We start from the raw sequence: 22805 nt of genomic DNA, 5'->3' as shown, positions 1-22805 counted from the left end.
AGTATGTATATGTATATATAGTATGTATATGTATATATAGCATGTATATGTATATATAGTATGTATATGTATGTATAATATGTATATGTATATATAGTATGTATATATAGTATGTGTATGTATATATAGTATGTATATGTATATATAGTATGTATAAATAGTATGTATATGTATATATGGTATGAATCTACAGTATGTATATGTATATATAGTATGTATATGTATATATAGTATGTATATGTATGTATAGTATGTAGTTGGCATTTAGCCCAGATAGGTTCCCAGGTTCCCAATCTCCCAACATTATAACTAGCTACCAAAGATGCCATTTCAGGCTATCAAGATAGAGTAGCTAGCTTGTCTAACTATCTTAGCTATCAAGATAGAGTAGCTTGTCTAACTATCTTAGCTATCAAGATAGAGTAGTTAGCTTGTCTAACTATTTTAGCTATCAAGATAGAATAGCTTGTCTAACTATCTTAGCTATCAATATAGAGTAGCTAGCTTGTCTAACTATCTTAGCTATCAAGATAGAGTAGTTAGCTTGTCTAACTATCTGACATGTCTGCTGGTAAGGCTGGTAGACTTGGGAAAAGCAAACAATAACTAAACGTACTGAATAAGACTCACACATTTCACTCTTTTACCCAGATTTAGCAGAGATGCCGAGAAGCATATTTATTTTCTATAACAGAAAGAACCACCAGTCAGGAGGATACAGACAGATCAAGAGGTACCCTGAGATATGCAGAAAAATTAACATATTTTTTTACATAGAATTAAGCATAATAATTATGGTTGTATATATATTTATATCATATTATTATGATTACCCCTCTCTCTCTCCATCTGTCTACTTCTCTCTCTCTCTCCCTCTCCATCTGTCTATTTCTCTCCTTCCCTTTCTCTCTGTCTACTTCTCTCCTTCTGTCTCTCTCTCTGTCTACTTCTCTCCCTCTCAATCTGTCTACTTCTCTCCTTCCCTTTCTCTCTCTCTGTCTATTTCTCTCCTCTCTTACCCGCCCTCTCTCACCCTCCCTCCCTCCCTCCCTCTTTTGACCCTCACAATACACCCAACACAGTTGACTCATTCTCAAACACGTGAGCTTTTTTATACTTGTTACAATACTCAATTGAATAAAATAAAAATGATTACCCTCAGGTATTACGGTGTGATTTGTATAAAACAAATACAGATTCAACTAAAATATAAGAGAACTACATATTTATCAACAATATGACATTTGGAACACTGTACATGTTTAGGAATATGTAGAACTGACTCAACGTTTTGTTAGCTGGTTCAATGTTCCGTTAGCTGGTTCAATGTTCCGTCAGCTGGTTCAATGTTCCGTCAGCTGGTTCAATGTTCCGTCAGCTGGTTCAATGTTCCGTCAGCTGGTTCAATGTTCCGTCAGCTGGTTCAATGTTCCGTCAGCTGGTTCAATGTTCCGTTAGCTGGTTCAATGTTCCGTTAGCTGGTTCAATGTTCCGTTAGCTGGTTCAATGTTCCGTTAGTTGGTTCAATGTTCCGTTAGCTGGTTCAATGTTCCGTTAGCTGGTTCAATGTTCCGTTAGTTGGTTCAATGTTCCGTTAGCTGGTTCAATGTTCCGTCAGCTGGTTCAGTCCATAGGGAGCCACACAATTGGCCCAACGTCGTCCGGGTTTGGCCGTCATTGTAAAATAAGAATTTGTTCTTAACTGACTTGCCTAGTTAAATAATGGTTAAATAACTTTTTTGGCCTAAATTAAAAAGGACAATTTAGGTCAAAATCCAATACAGCACAACACTGAGTAAAACCCTCTGTATTTTTCAAGTCTAGTGGTGGCAGCATCATGTTATGGGAATTGTTGCCGGGGCAACCGAGAAGCGTTCCACAGGTGTTTTCATATGTCCCTGATGTTTATTCTATAAAATGTTTCTATAAATGTTTGATCATTTACAAGCTAGGAAATCTGATCATTTGACATTAGAGCTGTCAATAGTATTATTTAAGAAATACTGAAGGATGAAACAAGTTGAACCAGCTGCATCAAAAGGTATCACAAAGAGATCATTCCACACTCTGTGTTCTACTACCCAGGTCTGGTGTTGGAGCTCATTCCACACTCTGTGTTCTACTAGCCAGGTCTGGTGTTGGAGCTCATTCCACACTCTGTGTTCTACTAGCCAGGTCTGGTGTTGGAGGTCATTCCACACTCTGTGTTCTACTACCCAGGTCTGGTGTTGGAGATCATTCCACACTCTGTGTTCTACTACCCAGGTCTGGTGTTGGAGCTCATTCCACACTCTGTGTTCTACTACCCAGGTCTGGTGTTGGAGATCATTCTACACTCTGTGTTCTACTACCCAGGTCTGGTGTTGGAGATCATTCCACACTCTGTGTTCTACTAGCCAGGTCTGGTGTTGGAGGTCATTCCACACTCTGTGTTCTACTACCCAGGTCTGGTGTTGGAGATCATTCCACACTCTGTGTTCTACTACCCAGGTCTGGTGTTGGAGCTCATTCCACACTCTGTGTTCTACTACCCAGGTCTGGTGTTGGAGATCATTCTACACTCTGTGTTCTACTACCCAGGTCTGGTGTTGGAGATCATTCCACACTCTGTGTTCTACTACCCAGGTCTGGTGTTGGAGATCATTCCACACTCTGTGTTCTACTACCCAGGTCTGGTGTTGGAGGTCATTCTACACTCTGTGTTCTACTACCCAGGTCTGGTGTTGGAGGTCATTCCACACTGTGTTCTACTACCCATGTCATTCTACACTCTGTGTTCTACTACCCAGGTCTGGTGTTGGATGTCATTCCACACTCTGTGTTCTACTACCCAGGTCTGGTGTTGGAGGTCATTCCACACTGTGTTCTACTACCCAGGTCTGGTGTTGGAGGTCATTCCACACTGTGTTCTACTACCCAGGTCTGGTGTTGGAGGTCATTCCACACTGTGTTCTACTACCCAGGTCTGGTGTTGGAGATCATTCCACACTCTGTGTTCTACTAACCAGGTCTGGTGTTGGATGTCATTCCACACTCTGTGTTCTACTACCCATGTCATTCTACACTCTGTGTTCTACTACCTAGGTCTGGTGTTGGATGTCATTCCACACTCTGTGTTCTACTACACAGGTCATTCTACACTCTGTGTTCTACTACCCAGGTCTGGTGTTGGAGACCATTCCACACTCTGTGTTCTACTACCCAGGTCTGGTGTTGGAGACCATTCCACACTCTGTGTTCTACTACCCAGGTCATTCTACACTCTGTGTTCTACTACCCAGGTCTGGTGTTGGAGATCATTCCACACTCTGTGTTCTACTACCCAGGTCTGGTGTTGGATGTCATTCCACACTCTGTGTTCTACTACCCAGGTCATTCTACACTCTGTGTTCTACTACCCAGGTCTGGTGTTGGAGATCATTCCACACTCTGTGTTCTACTACCCAGGTCTGGTGTTGGAGATCATTCCACACTCTGTGTTCTACTACCCAGGTCTGGTGTTGGAGGTCATTCCACACTCTGTGTTCTACTACCCAGGTCATTCTACACTCTGTGTTCTACTACCCAGGTCTGGTGTTGGAGATCATTCCACACTCTGTGTTCTACTACCCAGGTCTGGTGTTGGAGATCATTCCACACTCTGTGTTCTACTACCCAGGTCTGGTGTTGGAGATCATTCTACACTCTGTATTCTTCTACCTAGGTCTGGATCTTCTTCATGTATTTTCTGATGTTTAATCAGAGACATTAGATGGGAGTATCTCTTCTCACATTGATCACAGCTATGAGGCTTTCCTACTGTGTGTGTTCGCTGGTGTTGTGTCAGGTTGCTTAAAGTAGCAAAACTCTTCCCGCAATCAGAGCAGTGGTAATGCTTCTCTCCTGTGTGTGTACGCTGGTGTGATATCAGTGCACTCGAGGTGGTACAGCTCTTTCCACAGTCAGAGCAGTGGTAAGGCTTCTCTCCTGTGTGTGTTCGCTGGTGTGTTATCAATCCGCTTGAAGTAGAAAAGCTCTTCGCACAGTTGGAGCAGTGGTACGGTTTCTCTCCAGTGTGTATTCTCTTGTGTACAGTCAGGTTCGCTGATTGAATGAATCTCTTCCCACACTGATCACAACAATAAGGCTTTTCTCCTGTGTGTGTTTTCTGATGTCTTATCAGCTGGCTTGAAGTAGCAAAGCTCATTCCACAGTCAGAGCAGTGGTAAGGTTTTTCTCCAGTGTGTATTCTGTGGTGTGTTGCCAGGCCTCCTGCCTTAGCAAAACTCTTCCCACATTGATCACAGCTATGAGGTTTTTCTCCTGTATTGATTCTCTGATGTCTTTTAAGTTCTGTTGAATAGATGAATCTCTGCGGGTGTTTCTTGAGGTGTTCTGACGTGGAGAGACTCTTCTCAGCCTCGTCAGCATCATGTTGTTGTTGAGGCTCCCCGGAGGATCCAAGATAGTCACGTCTCTCTCCTGTTTGAACAACAAAATCACACAAATCAATATAGTGAATATGTAAATAATTTCTTCTAACCTTTAATGGATTTTAAACACAAGTCACACAATTTACCATTTACCTACTTCCCCAGTCAGATTAACTCACCGATACCATTTTGGTCTCTGTGTCCAGTATTGAAGGACGTTAGCGGTAGATTTTGCGAGCTAATCCGTTAGCACAATGACTGGAAGTCTATGATATCTGCTAGCATTAACTAATAGTACTAAGCTAATAAGACAGTCTAGTGATGAACAGCAGTCATATTTCGTCATTTCACATTAGTAGTAATGTCTATTTATTTTATTTTTATTTATTTTACCTTTATTTAACCAGGTAGGCTAGTTGAGAACAAGTTCTCATTGACAACTGCAACCAGGCCAAGAATAAAGCAAAGCAGTTCGACACACACAACAAGACAGAGTTACACATGGAACAAACAAACATACAGTCTATTATATAATAGAACATGTCTATATACAGTGTGTGCAAATGAGGTAGGATAAGAGAGGATAAGAGAGGTAATGAATAGGCCATAGTGGTTAAATAATTACAATATAGCAATTAAACACTGGAATGGTAGACGTGTAGAAGATGAGTGTACAAGTAGAGATACTGGGGTGTAAAGGAGCAAAATAAATAAAATAAATAACAGTATGGGGATGAGGTAGTTGGATGGGCTATTTACAGATGGGCTATGTACAGGTGCAGTGATATGAGTCTCCAACTTCAGTGATTTTTGCAGTTCGTTCCAGTCATTGACCGCAGAGAACTGGAAGGAAAGGCGGCCGAAGGAGGATTTGGCTTTGGGGGTGACCAGTGAGATATACCTTCTGGAGCGCGTGCTACGAGTGGGTGCTGCTATGGTGACCAGTGAGCTGAGATAAGGCGGGGCTTTTCCTAGCAAAGAGTTACAGATGACCTGGAGCCAGTGGGTTTGGCGACGAATATGAAGCGAGGGCCAGCCAACGAGAGCATACAGGTTGCAGTGGTGGGTAGTGTATAGGGCTTTGGTGACAAAACTGATGGCACTGTGATAGACTACATCCAATTTGCTGAGTTAGAGTGTTGGAAGCTATTTTGTAGATGACATCGCCGTAGTCGAGGATCCTCTCTGTCAGATTGGACAAGGGAACTTTGCTACACAGCTATTTTCTGGTCTCTCCAGAGATGTTCGGTTGGGTTCAAGTTCAGGCTCTGGCTGCTCTGCGATCCTTACTAGTCTCCCTGCCGCTGAAAAATATCCCCACCGCATGGTGCTGCCACCACTATGCTTCACCGTAGGGATGGTGCCAGGTTTCCTCCAGACATGATGATCAGAGAGTGAACATCGAGTTCTTGATCACCTCGCTGACCAAGGCCCTTCCCCCCTGATTGCTCAGTTTGACCGGGCAGCCAGATCTAGGAAGAGTCTTGGTGGTTCTAAACTTCTTCCATTTAATAATGATTGAGGCCAACGTGTTCTAGGGGACCTTCAATGCTGCAGACATTTTTTGGTATCCTTCCCCAGAACTGTGCCTCGACACGATCCTGTCTTGGAGCTCTACAGACAATTCCTTCTACCTTATGGCTTGGGTTTTTCGTTCTCTGACATGCACTGTCAACTGTGGGACCTTATATAGACAGGTGTGTGCCTTTCCAAATCATGTTCAATTAATTGAATTTACCACAGGTGGGACTCAAATAAAGTTGTAGAAACATCTCAAGGATGACCAATGGAAACAGGATGCACCTGAACTCAATTTCGATGTCTGTCACGGAGCCTTTGTTGTAGAACTATGAGGAAGTCAAGGAAGGTCTGTCACAGAGCCTTTGTTGTAGAACTATGAGGAAGTCAAGGCAGGTATTTTATATGTCTATTGTTGCCTGGAGACTGCTATTGTTGGCTTCTGGGTCAAATTACAACCACCTGGGACTCACCCAAACCACCCAGAAGGGTAGAGGGTATACCACCTGGGTCTCACCCAAACTACCCAGAAGGCTGGAGGGTATACCACCTGGGTCTCACCCAAACTACCCAGAAGAGCGTCGGCTTTCTCCAATTTCGCTCCAGTAGCTCTTCACTTCACGAGCTCAGGGCCCGGCCCAGCATGCATCTGTCGTCTATTTACGTGCTTCTATTATCCCCTTAATCTACTGTCATGGAGTTCACTCAAATATTTTACATATAGAAACTGATCAAACACACAGGTACAAAATCAAAGTGACTTACAAAGATGAGGACCAAGAGCAAGAGAGGGAGTGTGGTGATGGACTGAGGACCAAGAGAGGGAGTGTGGTGATGGACTGAGGACCAAGAGAGGGAGGGAGTGTGGTGATGGACTGAGGACCAAGAGAGGGAGTGTGGTGATGGACTGAGGACCAAGAGAGAGAGTGTGGTGATGGACTGAGGACCAAGAGAGAGAGGGAGTGTGGTGATGGACTGAGGACCAAGAGAGAGAGGGAGTGTGGTGATGGACTGAGGACCAAGAGAGGGAGTGTGGTGATGGACTGAGGACCAAGATAGGGAGTGTGGTGATGGACTGAGGACCAAGAGCAAGAGAGGGAGTGTGGTGATGGACTGAGGACCAAGAGAGGGAGTGTGGTGATGGACTGAGGACCAAGAGCAAGAGAGGGAGTGTGGTGATGGACTGAGGACCAAGAGAGGGAGTGTGGTGATGGACTGAGGACCAAGAGAGAGAGTGTGGTGATGGACTGAGGACCAAGAGAGAGAGAGAGTGTGGTGATGGACTGAGGACCAAGAGAGAGAGGGAGTGTGGTGATGGACTGAGGACCAAGAGAGAGAGAGAGTGTGGTGATGGACTGAGGACCAAGAGAGAGAGGGAGTGTGGTGATGGACTGAGGACCAAGAGAGGGAGTGTGGTGATGGACTGAGGACCAAGAGAGAGAGGGAGTGTGGTGATGGACTGAGGACCAAGAGAGAGAGGGAGTGTGGTGATGGACTGAGGACCAAGAGAGAGAGGGAGTGTGGTGATGGACTGAGGACCAAGAATGGGAGTGTGGTGATGGACTGAGGACCAAGAGAGAGAGTGTGGTGATGGACTGAGGACCAAGAGAGAGAGGGAGTGTGGTGATGGTCTGAGGACCAAGAGAGAGAGGGAGTGTGGTGATGGACTGAGGACCAAGAGAGAGAGGGAGTGTGGTGATGGACTGAGGACCAAGAGAGAGAGGGAGTGTGGTGATGGACTGAGGACCAAGAGAGAGAGGGAGTGTGGTGATGGACTGAGGACCAAGAGAGAGAGGGAGTGTGGTGATGGACTGAGGACCAAGAGAGAGAGGGAGTGTGGTGATGGACTGAGGACCAAGAGAGAGAGGGAGTGTGGTGATGGACTGAGGACCAAGAGAGAGAGGGAGTGTGGTGATGGACTGAGGACCAAGAGAGAGAGGGAGTGTGGTGATGGACTGAGGACCAAGAGAGGGAGGGAGTGTTGTGATGGACTGAGGACCAAGAGAGGGAGGGAGTGTTGTGATGGACTGTCCACAACTAAATCCACAGAACAGACACGTTTCCCAAAAGCAATGGTGGTGTAGATTACTAGATGCACATGCTAAAAGAATGGAACGAAGTAGGTAGATAACTAAGAGTGTCATTGTAGCAAAGTATTTATAAACAAAACAAAATCTGATCTCTTAAACGGTTAGTTAATTTTGGTTTTATTATCTATACTATAGGCCATAATTGATTTTTGTCCCAATAGGCCTGGCATTTTCCCACGTTCAAGGAGCGCTTTCCGTTTAGATTTTTGCCTAAAAACCTTTAGGAATATCTATATAGAAAAATCTCAAAGCTGCATCTCTGCCAGAGTGACCTGAAGGGTGTTTATCCTCCCCAGGGGCTCTGCATCTCTGCCTGTCCAGAGTGGCCTGAAGGGTGTTTATCCTCCCCAGGGGCTCTGCATCTCTGCCTGTCCAGAGTGACCTGAAGGGTGTTTATCCTCCCCAGGGGCTCTGCATCTCTGCCTGTCCAGAGTGACCTGAAGGGTGTTTATCCTCCCCAGGGGCTCTGCATCTCTGCCTGTCCAGAGTGACCTGAAGGGTGTTTATCCTCCCCAGGGGCTCTGCATCTCTGCCTGTCCAGAGTGACCTGAAGGGTGTTTATCCTCCCCAGGGGCTCTGCATCTCTGCCTGTCCAGAGTGACCTGAAGGGTGTTTATCCTCCCCAGGGGCTCTGCATCTCTGCCTGTCCAGAGTGACCTGAAGGGTGTTTATCCTCCCCAGGGGCTCTGCATCTCTGCCTGTCCAGAGTGACCTGAAGGGTGTTTATCCTCCCCAGGGGCTCTGCATCTCTGCCTGTCCAGAGTGGCCTGAAGGGTGTTTATCCTCCCCAGGGGCTCTGCATCTCTGCCTGTCCAGAGTGGCCTGAAGGGTGTTTATCCTCCCCAGGGGCTCTGCATCTCTGCCTGTCCAGAGTGGCCTGAAGGGTGTTTATCCTCCCCAGGGGCTCTGCATCTCTGCCTGTCCAGAGTGGCCTGAAGGGTGTTTATCCTCCCCAGGGGCTCTGCATCTCTGCCTGTCCAGAGTGACCTGAAGGGTGTTTATCCTCCCCAGGGGCTCTGCATCTCTGCCTGTCCAGAGTGACCTGAAGGGTGTTTATCCTCCCCAGGGGCTCTGCATCTCTGCCTGTCCAGAGTGGCCTGAAGGGTGTTTATCCTCCCCAGGGGCTCTGCATCTCTGCCTGTCCAGAGTGGCCTGAAGGGTGTTTATCCTCCCCAGGGGCTCTGCATCTCTGCCTGTCCAGAGTGGCCTGAAGGGTGTTTATCCTCCCCAGGGGCTCTGCATCTCTGCCTGTCCAGAGTGACCTGAAGGGTGTTTATCCTCCCCAGGGGCTCTGCATCTCTGCCTGTCCAGAGTGACCTGAAGGGTGTTTATCCTCCCCAGGGGCTCTGCATCTCTGCCTGTCCAGAGTGGCCTGAAGGGTGTTTATCCTCCCCAGGGGCTCTGCATCTCTGCCTGTCCAGAGTGACCTGAAGGGTGTTTATCCTCCCCAGGGGCTCTGCATCTCTGCCTGTCCAGAGTGACCTGAAGGGTGTTTATCCTCCCCCCAGGGGCTCTGCATCTCTGCCTGTCCAGAGTGACCTGAAGGGTGTTTATCCTCCCCAGGGGCTCTGCATCTCTGCCTGTCCAGAGTGACCTGAAGGGTGTTTATCCTCCCCAGGGGCTCTGCATCTCTGCCTGTCCAGAGTGACCTGAAGGGTGTTTATCCTCCCCAGGGGCTCTGCATCTCTGCCTGTCCAGAGTGACCTGAAGGGTGTTTATCCTCCCCAGGGGCTCTGCATCTCTGCCTGTCCAGAGTGACCTGAAGGGTGTTTATCCTCCCCAGGGGCTCTGCATCTCTGCCTGTCCAGAGTGACCTGAAGGGTGTTTATCCTCCCCAGGGGCTCTGCATCTCTGCCTGTCCAGAGTGACCTGAAGGGTGTTTATCCTCCCCAGGGGCTCTGCATCTCTGCCTGTCCAGAGTGACCTGAAGGGTGTTTATCCTCCCCAGGGGCTCTGCATCTCTGCCTGTCCAGAGTGACCTGAAGGGTGTTTATCCTCCCCAGGGGCTCTGCATCTCTGCCTGTCCAGAGTGACCTGAAGGGTGTTTATCCTCCCCAGGGGCTCTGCATCTCTGCCTGTCCAGAGTGACCTGAAGGGTGTTTATCCTCCCCAGGGGCTCTGCATCTCTGCCTGTCCAGAGTGACCTGAAGGGTGTTTATCCTCCCCAGGGGCTCTGCATCTCTGCCTGTCCAGAGTGACCTGATCTCTGCCTGTCCAGGGTGTTTATCCTCCCCAGGGGCTCTGCATCTCTGCCTGTCCAGAGTGACCTGAAGGGTGTTTATCCTCCCCAGGGGCTCTGCATCTCTGCCTGTCCAGAGTGACCTGAAGGGTGTTTATCCTCCCCAGGGGCTCTGCATCTCTGCCTGTCCAGAGTGACCTGAAGGGTGTTTATCCTCCCCAGGGGCTCTGCATCTCTGCCTGTCCAGAGTGACCTGAAGGGTGTTTATCCTCCCCAGGGGCTCTGCATCTCTGCCTGTCCAGAGTGACCTGAAGGGTGTTTATCCTCCCCAGGGGCTCTGCATCTCTGCCTGTCCAGAGTGACCTGAAGGGTGTTTATCCTCCCCAGGGGCTCTGCATCTCTGCCTGTCCAGAGTGACCTGAAGGGTGTTTATCCTCCCCAGGGGCTCTGCATCTCTGCCTGTCCAGAGTGACCTGAAGGGTGTTTATCCTCCCCAGGGGCTCTGCATCTCTGCCTGTCCAGAGTGACCTGAAGGGTGTTTATCCTCCCCAGGGGCTCTGCATCTCTGCCTGTCCAGAGTGGCCTGAAGGGTGTTTATCCTCCCCAGGGGCTCTGCATCTCTGCCTGTCCAGAGTGACCTGAAGGGTGTTTATCCTCCCCAGGGGCTCTGCATCTCTGCCTGTCCAGAGTGACCTGAAGGGTGTTTATCCTCCCCAGGGGCTCTGCATCTCTGCCTGTCCAGAGTGACCTGAAGGGTGTTTATCCTCCCCAGGGGCTCTGCATCTCTGCCTGTCCAGAGTGACCTGAAGGGTGTTTATCCTCCCCAGGGGCTCTGCATCTCTGCCTGTCCAGAGTGACCTGAAGGGTGTTTATCCTCCCCAGGGGCTCTGCATCTCTGCCTGTCCAGAGTGACCTGAAGGGTGTTTATCCTCCCCAGGGGCTCTGCATCTCTGCCTGTCCAGAGTGACCTGAAGGGTGTTTATCCTCCCCAGGGGCTCTGCATCTCTGCCTGTCCAGAGTGGCCTGAAGGGTGTTTATCCTCCCCAGGGGCTCTGCATCTCTGCCTGTCCAGAGTGACCTGAAGGGTGTTTATCCTCCCCAGGGGCTCTGCATCTCTGCCTGTCCAGAGTGCATCCTGAAGGGTGTTTATCCTCCCCAGGGGCTCTGCATCTCTGCCTGTCCAGAGTGACCTGAAGGGTGTTTATCCTCCCCAGGGGCTCTGCATCTCTGCCTGTCCAGAGTGACCTGAAGGGTGTTTATCCTCCCCAGGGGCTCTGCATCTCTGCCTGTCCAGAGTGACCTGAAGGGTGTTTATCCTCCCCAGGGGCTCTGCATCTCTGCCTGTCCAGAGTGACCTGAAGGGTGTTTATCCTCCCCAGGGGCTCTGCATCTCTGCCTGTCCAGAGTGGCCTGAAGGGTGTTTATCCTCCCCAGGGGCTCTGCATCTCTGCCTGTCCAGAGTGACCTGAAGGGTGTTTATCCTCCCCAGGGGCTCTGCATCTCTGCCTGTCCAGAGTGACCTGAAGGGTGTTTATCCTCCCCAGGGGCTCTGCATCTCTGCCTGTCCAGAGTGACCTGAAGGGTGTTTATCCTCCCCAGGGGCTCTGCATCTCTGCCTGTCCAGAGTGACCTGAAGGGTGTTTATCCTCCCCAGGGGCTCTGCATCTCTGCCTGTCCAGAGTGACCTGAAGGGTGTTTATCCTCCCCAGGGGCTCTGCATCTCTGCCTGTCCAGAGTGACCTGAAGGGTGTTTATCCTCCCCAGGGGCTCTGCATCTCTGCCTGTCCAGAGTGACCTGAAGGGTGTTTATCCTCCCCAGGGGCTCTGCATCTCTGCCTGTCCAGAGTGACCTGAAGGGTGTTTATCCTCCCCAGGGGCTCTGCATCTCTGCCTGTCCAGAGTGACCTGAAGGGTGTTTATCCTCCCCAGGGGCTCTGCATCTCTGCCTGTCCAGAGTGACCTGAAGGGTGTTTATCCTCCCCAGGGGCTCTGCATCTCTGCCTGTCCAGAGTGACCTGAAGGGTGTTTATCCTCCCCAGGGGCTCTGCATCTCTGCCTGTCCAGAGTGTCCAGAGTGGCCTGAAGGGTGTTTATCCTCCCCAGGGGCTCTGCATCTCTGCCTGTCCAGAGTGACCTGAAGGGTGTTTATCCTCCCCAGGGGCTCTGCATCTCTGCCTGTCCAGAGTGGCCTGAAGGGTGTTTATCCTCCCCAGGGGCTCTGCATCTCTGCCTGTCCAGAGTGACCTGAAGGGTGTTTATCCTCCCCAGGGGCTCTGCATCTCTGCCTGTCCAGAGTGACCTGAAGGGTGTTTATCCTCCCCAGGGGCTCTGCATCTCTGCCTGTCCAGAGTGACCTGAAGGGTGTTTATCCTCCCCAGGGGCTCTGCATCTCTGCCTGTCCAGAGTGACCTGAAGGGTGTTTATCCTCCCCAGGGGCTCTGCATCTCTGCCTGTCCAGAGTGACCTGAAGGGTGTTTATCCTCCCCAGGGGCTCTGCATCTCTGCCTGTCCAGAGTGACCTGAAGGGTGTTTATCCTCCCCAGGGGCTCTGCATCTCTGCCTGTCCAGAGTGACCTGAAGGGTGTTTATCCTCCCCAGGGGCTCTGCATCTCTGCCTGTCCAGAGTGACCTGAAGGGTGTTTATCCTCCCCAGGGGCTCTGCATCTCTGCCTGTCCAGAGTGACCTGAAGGGTGTTTATCCTCCCCAGGGGCTCTGCATCTCTGCCTGTCCAGAGTGACCTGAAGGGTGTTTATCCTCCCCAGGGGCTCTGCATCTCTGCCTGTCCAGAGTGACCTGAAGGGTGTTTATCCTCCCCAGGGGCTCTGCATCCCCTGTCCAGGGGCTCTGCATCTCTGCCTGTCCAGAGTGACCTGAAGGGTGTTTATCCTCCCCAGGGGCTCTGCATCTCTGCCTGTCCAGAGTGACCTGAAGGGTGTTTATCCTCCCCAGGGGCTCTGCATCTCTGCCTGTCCAGAGTGACCTGAAGGGTGTTTATCCTCCCCAGGGGCTCTGCATCTCTGCCTGTCCAGAGTGACCTGAAGGGTGTTTATCCTCCCCAGGGGCTCTGCATCTCTGCCTGTCCAGAGTGACCTGAAGGGTGTTTATCCTCCCCAGGGGCTCTGCATCTCTGCCTGTCCAGAGTGACCTGAAGGGTGTTTATCCTCCCCAGGGGCTCTGCATCTCTGCCTGTCCAGAGTGACCTGAAGGGTGTTTATCCTCCCCAGGGGCTCTGCATCTCTGCCTGTCCAGAGTGACCTGAAGGGTGTTTATCCTCCCCAGGGGCTCTGCATCTCTGCCTGTCCAGAGTGACCTGAAGGGTGTTTATCCTCCCCAGGGGCTCTGCATCTCTGCCTGTCCAGAGTGACCTGAAGGGTGTTTATCCTCCCCAGGGGCTCTGCATCTCTGCCTGTCCAGAGTGGCCTGAAGGGTGTTTATCCTCCCCAGGGGCTCTGCATCTCTGCCTGTCCAGAGTGACCTGAAGGGTGTTTATCCTCCCCAGGGGCTCTGCATCTCTGCCTGTCCAGAGTGACCTGAAGGGTGTTTATCCTCCCCAGGGGCTCTGCATCTCTGCCTGTCCAGAGTGACCTGAAGGGTGTTTATCCTCCCCAGGGGCTCTGCATCTCTGCCTGTCCAGAGTGACCTGAAGGGTGTTTATCCTCCCCAGGGGCTCTGCATCTCTGCCTGTCCAGAGTGACCTGAAGGGTGTTTATCCTCCCCAGGGGCTCTGCATCTCTGCCTGTCCAGAGTGGCCTGAAGGGTGTTTATCCTCCCCAGGGGCTCTGCATCTCTGCCTGTCCAGAGTGGCCTGAAGGGTGTTTATCCTCCCCAGGGGCTCTGCATCTCTGCCTGTCCAGAGTGGCCTGAAGGGTGTTTATCCTCCCCAGGGGCTCTGCATCTCTGCCTGTCCAGAGTGACCTGAAGGGTGTTTATCCTCCCCAGGGGCTCTGCATCTCTGCCTGTCCAGAGTGACCTGAAGGGTGTTTATCCTCCCCAGGGGCTCTGCATCTCTGCCTGTCCAGAGTGACCTGAAGGGTGTTTATCCTCCCCAGGGGCTCTGCATCTCTGCCTGTCCAGAGTGGCCTGAAGGGTGTTTATCCTCCCCAGGGGCTCTGCATCTCTGCCTGTCCAGAGTGGCCTGAAGGGTGTTTATCCTCCCCAGGGGCTCTGCATCTCTGCCTGTCCAGAGTGGCCTGAAGGGTGTTTATCCTCCCCAGGGGCTCTGCATCTCTGCCTGTCCAGAGTGGCTCTGCATCTCTGCCTGTCCAGAGTGGCCTGAAGGGTGTTTATCCTCCCCAGGGGCTCTGCATCTCTGCCTGTCCAGAGTGACCTGAAGGGTGTTTATCCTCCCCAGGGGCTCTGCATCTCTGCCTGTCCAGAGTGACCTGAAGGGTGTTTATCCTCCCCAGGGGCTCTGCATCTCTGCCTGTCCAGAGTGACCTGAAGGGTGTTTATCCTCCCCAGGGGCTCTGCATCTCTGCCTGTCCAGAGTGGCCTGAAGGGTGTTTATCCTCCCCAGGGGCTCTGCATCTCTGCCTGTCCAGAGTGGCCTGAAGGGTGTTTATCCTCCCCAGGGGCTCTGCATCTCTGCCTGTCCAGAGTGACCTGAAGGGTGTTTATCCTCCCCAGGGGCTCTGCATCTCTGCCTGTCCAGAGTGACCTGAAGGGTGTTTATCCTCCCCAGGGGCTCTGCATCTCTGCCTGTCCAGAGTGACCTGAAGGGTGTTTATCCTCCCCAGGGGCTCTGCATCTCTGCCTGTCCAGAGTGACCTGAAGGGTGTTTATCCTCCCCAGGGGCTCTGCATCTCTGCCTGTCCAGAGTGACCTGAAGGGTGTTTATCCTCCCCAGGGGCTCTGCATCTCTGCCTGTCCAGAGTGGCCTGAAGGGTGTTTATCCTCCCCAGGGGCTCTGCATCTCTGCCTGTCCAGAGTGACCTGAAGGGTGTTTATCCTCCCCAGGGGCTCTGCATCTCTGCCTGTCCAGAGTGACCTGAAGGGTGTTTATCCTCCCCAGGGGCTCTGCATCTCTGCCTGTCCAGAGTGACCTGAAGGGTGTTTATCCTCCCCAGGGGCTCTGCATCTCTGCCTGTCCAGAGTGACCTGAAGGGTGTTTATCCTCCCCAGGGGCTCTGCATCTCTGCCTGTCCAGAGTGACCTGAAGGGTGTTTATCCTCCCCAGGGGCTCTGCATCTCTGCCTGTCCAGAGTGACCTGAAGGGTGTTTATCCTCCCCAGGGGCTCTGCATCTCTGCCTGTCCAGAGTGACCTGAAGGGTGTTTATCCTCCCCAGGGGCTCTGCATCTCTGCCTGTCCAGAGTGACCTGAAGGGTGTTTATCCTCCCCAGGGGCTCTGCATCTCTGCCTGTCCAGAGTGACCTGAAGGGTGTTTATCCTCCCCAGGGGCTCTGCATCTCTGCCTGTCCAGAGTGACCTGAAGGGTGTTTATCCTCCCCAGGGGCTCTGCATCTCTGCCTGTCCAGAGTGACCTGAAGGGTGTTTATCCTCCCCAGGGGCTCTGCATCTCTGCCTGTCCAGAGTGACCTGAAGGGTGTTTATCCTCCCCAGGGGCTCTGCATCTCTGCCTGTCCAGAGTGACCTGAAGGGTGTTTATCCTCCCCAGGGGCTCTGCATCTCTGCCTGTCCAGAGTGACCTGAAGGGTGTTTATCCTCCCCAGGGGCTCTGCATCTCTGCCTGTCCAGAGTGACCTGAAGGGTGTTTATCCTCCCCAGGGGCTCTGCATCTCTGCCTGTCCAGAGTGACCTGAAGGGTGTTTATCCTCCCCAGGGGCTCTGCATCTCTGCCTGTCCAGAGTGACCTGAAGGGTGTTTATCCTCCCCAGGGGCTCTGCATCTCTGCCTGTCCAGAGTGACCTGAAGGGTGTTTATCCTCCCCAGGGGCTCTGCATCTCTGCCTGTCCAGAGTGACCTGAAGGGTGTTTATCCTCCCCAGGGGCTCTCCCCAGGGGCTCTGCATCTCTGCCTGTCCAGAGTGACCTGAAGGGTGTTTATCCTCCCCAGGGGCTCTGCATCTCTGCCTGTCCAGAGTGACCTGAAGGGTGTTTATCCTCCCCAGGGGCTCTGCATCTCTGCCTGTCCAGAGTGTCCACCTGAAGGGTGTTTATCCTCCCCAGGGGCTCTGCATCTCTGCCTGTCCAGAGTGACCTGAAGGGTGTTTATCCTCCCCAGGGGCTCTGCATCTCTGCCTGTCCAGAGTGACCTGAAGGGTGTTTATCCTCCCCAGGGGCTCTGCATCTCTGCCTGTCCAGAGTGACCTGAAGGGTGTTTATCCTCCCCAGGGGCTCTGCATCTCTGCCTGTCCAGAGTGACCTGAAGGGTGTTTATCCTCCCCAGGGGCTCTGCATCTCTGCCTGTCCAGAGTGACCTGAAGGGTGTTTATCCTCCCCAGGGGCTCTGCATCTCTGCCTGTCCAGAGTGACCTGAAGGGTGTTTATCCTCCCCAGGGGCTCTGCATCTCTGCCTGTCCAGAGTGACCTGAAGGGTGTTTATCCTCCCCAGGGGCTCTGCATCTCTGCCTGTCCAGAGTGACCTGAAGGGTGTTTATCCTCCCCAGGGGCTCTGCATCTCTGCCTGTCCAGAGTGACCTGAAGGGTGTTTATCCTCCCCAGGGGCTCTGCATCTCTGCCTGTCCAGAGTGACCTGAAGGGTGTTTATCCTCCCCAGGGGCTCTGCATCTCTGCCTGTCCAGAGTGACCTGAAGGGTGTTTATCCTCCCCAGGGGCTCTGCATCTCTGCCTGTCCAGAGTGACCTGAAGGGTGTTTAGCCTCCCCAGGGGCTCTGCATCTCTGCCTGTCCAGAGTGACCTGAAGGGTGTTTATCCTCCCCAGGGGCTCTGCATCTCTGCCTGTCCAGAGTGGCCTGAAGGGTGTTTATCCTCCCCAGGGGCTCTGCATCTCTGCCTGTCCAGAGTGGCCTGAAGGGTGTTTATCCTCCCCAGGGGCTCTGCATCTCTGCCTGTCCAGAGTGACCTGAAGGGTGTTTATCCTCCCCAGGGGCTCTGCATCTCTGCCTGTCCAGAGTGACCTGAAGGGTGTTTATCCTCCCCAGGGGCTCTGCATCTCTGCCTGTCCAGAGTGACCTGAAGGGTGTTTATCCTCCCCAGGGGCTCTGCATCTCTGCCTGTCCAGAGTGACCTGAAGGGTGTTTATCCTCCCCAGGGGCTCTGCATCTCTGCCTGTCCAGATTGACCTGAAGGGTGTTTAGCCTCCCCAGGGGCTCTGCATCTCTGCCTGTCAAGAGTGACCAAATGGGTGTTTATCCTCCCCAGGGGCTCTGCATCTCTGCCTGTCCAGAGTGACCTGAAGGGTGTTTAGCTTCCCCAGGGGCTCTGCATCTCTGCCTGTCAAGAGTGACCTGAAGGGTGTTTAGCCTCCCCAGGGGCTCTGCATCTCTGCCTGTCCAGAGTGGCCTGAAGGGTGTTTAGCATCCCCAGGGGCTCTGCATCTCTGCCTGTCCAGAGTGGCCTGAAGGGTGTTTATCCTCCCCAGGGGCTCTGCATCTCTGCCTGTCCAGAGTGACCTGAAGGGTGTTTATCCTCCCCAGGGGCTCTGCATCTCTGCCTGTCCAGAGTGGCCTGAAGGGTGTTTATCCTCCCCAGGGGCTCTGCATCTCTGCCTGTCCAGAGTGACCTGAAGGGTGTTTAGCTTCCCCAGGGGCTCTGCATCTCTGCCTGTCCAGAGTGACCTGAAGGGTGTTTATCCTCCCCAGGGGCTCTGCATCTCTGCCTGTCCAGAGTGACCTGAAGGGTGTTTATCCTCCCCAGGGGCTCTGCATCTCTGCCTGTCCAGAGTGGCCTGAAGGGTGTTTATCCTCCCCAGGGGCTCTGCATCTCTGCCTGTCAAGAGTGGCCTGAAGGGTGTTTAGCATCCCCAGGGGCTCTGCATCTCTGCCCAGCCTGTCAAGAGTGACCAAATGGGTGTTTAGCTTCTCCAGGGGCTCTGCATCTCTGCCTGTCCAGAGTGACCAAATGGGTGTTTATCCTCCCCAGGGGCTCTGCATCTCTGCCTGTCCAGAGTGACCAAATGGGTGTTTATCCTCCCCAGGGGCTCTGCATCTCTGCCTGTCCAGAGTGACCTGAAGGGTGTTTATCCTCCCCAGGGGCTCTGCATCTCTGCCTGTCCAGAGTGGCCTGAAGGGTGTTTATCCTCCCCAGGGGCTCTGCATCTCTGCCTGTCCAGAGTGACCTGAAGGGTGTTTATCCTCCCCAGGGGCTCTGCATCTCTGCCTGTCCAGAGTGACCTGAAGGGTGTTTATCCTCCCCAGGGGCTCTGCATCTCTGCCTGTCCAGAGTGACCTGAAGGGTGTTTATCCTCCCCAGGGGCTCTGCATCTCTGCCTGTCCAGAGTGGCCTGAAGGGTGTTTATCCTCCCCAGGGGCTCTGCATCTCTGCCTGTCCAGAGTGGCCTGAAGGGTGTTTATCCTCCCCAGGGGCTCTGCATCTCTGCCTGTCCAGAGTGACCTGAAGGGTGTTTATCCTCCCCAGGGGCTCTGCATCTCTGCCTGTCCAGAGTGACCTGAAGGGTGTTTATCCTCCCCAGGGGCTCTGCATCTCTGCCTGTCCAGAGTGACCTGAAGGGTGTTTATCCTCCCCAGGGGCTCTGCATCTCTGCCTGTCCAGAGTGGCCTGAAGGGTGTTTAGCTTCCCCAGGGGCTCTGCATCTCTGCCCAGCCTGTCAAGAGTGACCTGAAGGGTGTTTATCCTCCCCAGGGGCTCTGCATCTCTGCCTGTCAAGAGTGGCCTGAAGGGTGTTTAGCTTCTCCAGGGGCTCTGCATCTCTGCCCAGCCTGTCAAGAGTGACCAAATGGGTGTTTAGCTTCTCCAGGGGCTCTGCATCTCTGCCCAGCCTGTCAATAGTGACCAAATGGGTGTTTAGCTTCTCCAGGGGCTCTGCATCTCTGCCTGTCAAGAGTGGCCTGAAGGGTGTTTAGCATCCCCAGGGGCTCTGCATCTCTGCCTGTCCAGAGTGGCCTGAAGGGTGTTTAGCTTCCCCAGTGGCTCTGCATCTCTGCCTGTCAAGAGTGACCAAATGGGTGTTTAGCTTCTCCAGGGGCTCTGCATCTCTGCCCAGCCTGTCAATAGTGACCAAATGGGTGTTTAGCTTCTCCAGGGGCTCTGCATCTCTGCCTGTCAAGAGTGGCCTGAAGGGTGTTTAGCATCCCCAGGGGCTCTGCATCTCTGCCTGTCCAGAGTGGCCTGAAGGGTGTTTAGCTTCCCCAGTGGCTCTGCATCTCTGCCTGTCAAGAGTGACCAAATGGGTGTTTAGCTTCTCCAGGGGCTCTGCATCTCTGCCCAGCCTGTCAATAGTGACCAAATGGGTGTTTAGCTTCTCCAGGGGCTCTGCATCTCTGCCTGTCAAGAGTGGCCTGAAGGGTGTTTAGCATCCCCAGGGGCTCTGCATCTCTGCCTGTCAAGAGTGGCCTGAAGGGTGTTTAGCATCCCCAGGGGCTCTGCATCTCTGCCTGTCCAGAGTGGCCTGAAGGGTGTTTAGCTTCCCCAGTGGCTCTGCATCTCTGCCTGTCAAGAGTGACCAAATGGGTGTTTAGCTTCTCCAGGGGCTCTGCATCTCTGCCCAGCCTGTCAATAGTGACCAAATGGGTGTTTAGCTTCTCCAGGGGCTCTGCATCTCTGCCTGTCAAGAGTGGCCTGAAGGGTGTTTAGCATCCCCAGGGGCTCTGCATCTCTGCCTGTCCAGAGTGGCCTGAAGGGTGTTTAGCTTCCCCAGTGGCTCTGCATCTCTGCCTGTCAAGAGTGACCAAATGGGTGTTTAGCTTCTCCAGGGGCTCTGCATCTCTGCCCAGCCTGTCAATAGTGACCAAATGGGTGTTTAGCTTCCCCAGGGGCTCTGCATCTCTGCCTGTCAAGAGTGGCCTGAAGGGTGTTTAGCATCCCCAGTGGCTCTGCATCTCTGCCCAGCCTGTCAAGAGTGACCAAATGGGTGTTTAGCATCCCCAGGGGCTCTGCATCTCTGCCCAGCCTGTCAAGAGTGACCAAATGGGTGTTTAGCTTCCCCAGGGGCTCTGCATCTCTGCCTGTCAAGAGTGGCCTGAAGGGTGTTTAGCATCCCCAGTGGCTCTGCATCTCTGCCCAGCCTGTCAAGAGTGACCAAATGGGTGTTTAGCATCCCCAGGGGCTCTGCATCTCTGCCCAGCCTGTCAAGAGTGACCAAATGGGTGTTTAGTATCCCCAGGGGCTCTGCATCTCTGCCCAGCCTGTCAAGAGTGACCAAATGGGTGTTTAGCTTCCCCAGGGGCTCTGCATCTCTGCCTGTCAAGAGTGACCAAATGGGTGTTTAGCATCCCCAGTGGCTCTGCATCTCTGCCCAGCCTGTCAAGAGTGACCAAATGGGTGTTTAGCATCCCCAGGGGCTCTGCATCTCTGCCCAGCCTGTCAAGAGTGACCAAATGGGTGTTTAGCATCCCCAGGGGCTCTGCATCTCTGCCCAGCCTGTCAAGAGTGACCAAATGGGTGTTTAGCTTCCCCAGGGGCTCTGCATCTCTGCCCAGCCTGTCAAGAGTGACCAAATGGGTGTTTAGCTTCCCCAGGGGCTCTGCATCTCTGCCTGTCAAGAGTGACCAAATGGGTGTTTAGCATCCCCAGGGGCTCTGCATCTCTGCCCAGCCTGTCAAGAGTGACCAAATGGGTGTTTAGCTTCCCCAGGGGCTCTGCATCTCTGCACAGCCTGTCAAGAGTGACCAAATGGGTGTTTAGCTTCTCCAGGGGCTCTGCATCTCTGCCTGTCAAGAGTGGCCTGAAGGGTGTTTAGCATCCCCAGGGGCTCTGCATCTCTGCCTGTCCAGAGTGGCCTGAAGGGTGTTTAGCTTCCCCAGTGGCTCTGCATCTCTGCCTGTCAAGAGTGACCAAATGGGTGTTTAGCTTCTCCAGGGGCTCTGCATCTCTGCCCAGCCTGTCAATAGTGACCAAATGGGTGTTTAGCTTCCCCAGGGGCTCTGCATCTCTGCCTGTCAAGAGTGGCCTGAAGGGTGTTTAGCATCCCCAGTGGCTCTGCATCTCTGCCCAGCCTGTCAAGAGTGACCAAATGGGTGTTTAGCATCCCCAGGGGCTCTGCATCTCTGCCCAGCCTGTCAAGAGTGACCAAATGGGTGTTTAGCTTCCCCAGGGGCTCTGCATCTCTGCCTGTCAAGAGTGGCCTGAAGGGTGTTTAGCATCCCCAGTGGCTCTGCATCTCTGCCCAGCCTGTCAAGAGTGACCAAATGGGTGTTTAGCATCCCCAGGGGCTCTGCATCTCTGCCCAGCCTGTCAAGAGTGACCAAATGGGTGTTTAGTATCCCCAGGGGCTCTGCATCTCTGCCCAGCCTGTCAAGAGTGACCAAATGGGTGTTTAGCTTCCCCAGGGGCTCTGCATCTCTGCCTGTCAAGAGTGACCAAATGGGTGTTTAGCATCCCCAGTGGCTCTGCATCTCTGCCCAGCCTGTCAAGAGTGACCAAATGGGTGTTTAGCATCCCCAGGGGCTCTGCATCTCTGCCCAGCCTGTCAAGAGTGACCAAATGGGTGTTTAGCATCCCCAGGGGCTCTGCATCTCTGCCCAGCCTGTCAAGAGTGACCAAATGGGTGTTTAGCTTCCCCAGGGGCTCTGCATCTCTGCCCAGCCTGTCAAGAGTGACCAAATGGGTGTTTAGCTTCCCCAGGGGCTCTGCATCTCTGCCTGTCAAGAGTGACCAAATGGGTGTTTAGCATCCCCAGGGGCTCTGCATCTCTGCCCAGCCTGTCAAGAGTGACCAAATGGGTGTTTAGCTTCCCCAGGGGCTCTGCATCTCTGCACAGCCTGTCAAGAGTGACCAAATGGGTGTTTAGCTTCCCCAGGGGCTCTGCATCTCTGCCTGTCAAGAGTGACCAAATGGGTGTTTAGCATCCCCAGGGGCTCTGCATCTCTGCCCAGCCTGTCAAGAGTGACCAAATGGGTGTTTAGCTTCCCCAGGGGCTCTGCATCTCTGCCCAGCCTGTCAATAGTGACCAAATGGGTGTTTAGCATCCCCAGGGGCTCTGCATCTCTGCACAGCCTGTCAAGAGTGACCAAATGGGTGTTTAGCTTCCCCAGGGGCTCTGCATCTCTGCCTGTCAAGAGTGACCAAATGGGTGTTTAGCATCCCCAGGGGCTCTGCGTCTCTGCCCAGCCTGTCAAGAGTGACCAAATGGGTGTTTAGCATCCCCAGGGGCTCTGCATCTCTGCCCAGCCTGTCAAGAGTGGCCTGAAGGGCGTTTAGCTTCCCCAGGGGCTCTGCATCTCTGCCTGTCAAGAGTGACCAAATGGGTGTTTAGCTTCCCCATGGGCTCTGCTTCTCTGCCCAGCCTGTCAAGAGTGACCAAATGGGTGTTTAGCATCCCCAGGGGCTCTGCATCTCTGCCTGTCAAGAGTGGCCTGAAGGGTGTTTAGCATCCCCAGTGGCTCTGCATCTCTGCCCAGCCTGTCAAGAGTGACCAAATGGGTGTTTAGCATCCCCAGGGGCTCTGCATCTCTGCCCAGCCTGTCAAGAGTGACCAAATGGGTGTTTAGCTTCCCCAGGGGCTCTGCATCTCTGCCTGTCAAGAGTGGCCTGAAGGGTGTTTAGCATCCCCAGTGGCTCTGCATCT

At 53.0% G+C, this 22805-nt stretch overlaps 1 pseudogene; it reads right to left on the bottom strand.

Moving 5' to 3' along the window:
* Positions 1–3699: 3699 nt before the first annotated feature.
* The window catches only part of LOC139369996 (zinc finger protein ZFP2-like), a 31634-nt pseudogene continuing 12528 nt past the window's right edge, over positions 3700–22805 (bottom strand).

Source organism: Oncorhynchus clarkii, chromosome 17 (genome assembly GCF_045791955.1).
Source record: "Oncorhynchus clarkii lewisi isolate Uvic-CL-2024 chromosome 17, UVic_Ocla_1.0, whole genome shotgun sequence".
Lineage (NCBI taxonomy): Eukaryota > Metazoa > Chordata > Actinopteri > Salmoniformes > Salmonidae > Oncorhynchus > Oncorhynchus clarkii.
This window is presented reverse-complemented; position numbering and strand designations above follow the sequence as displayed.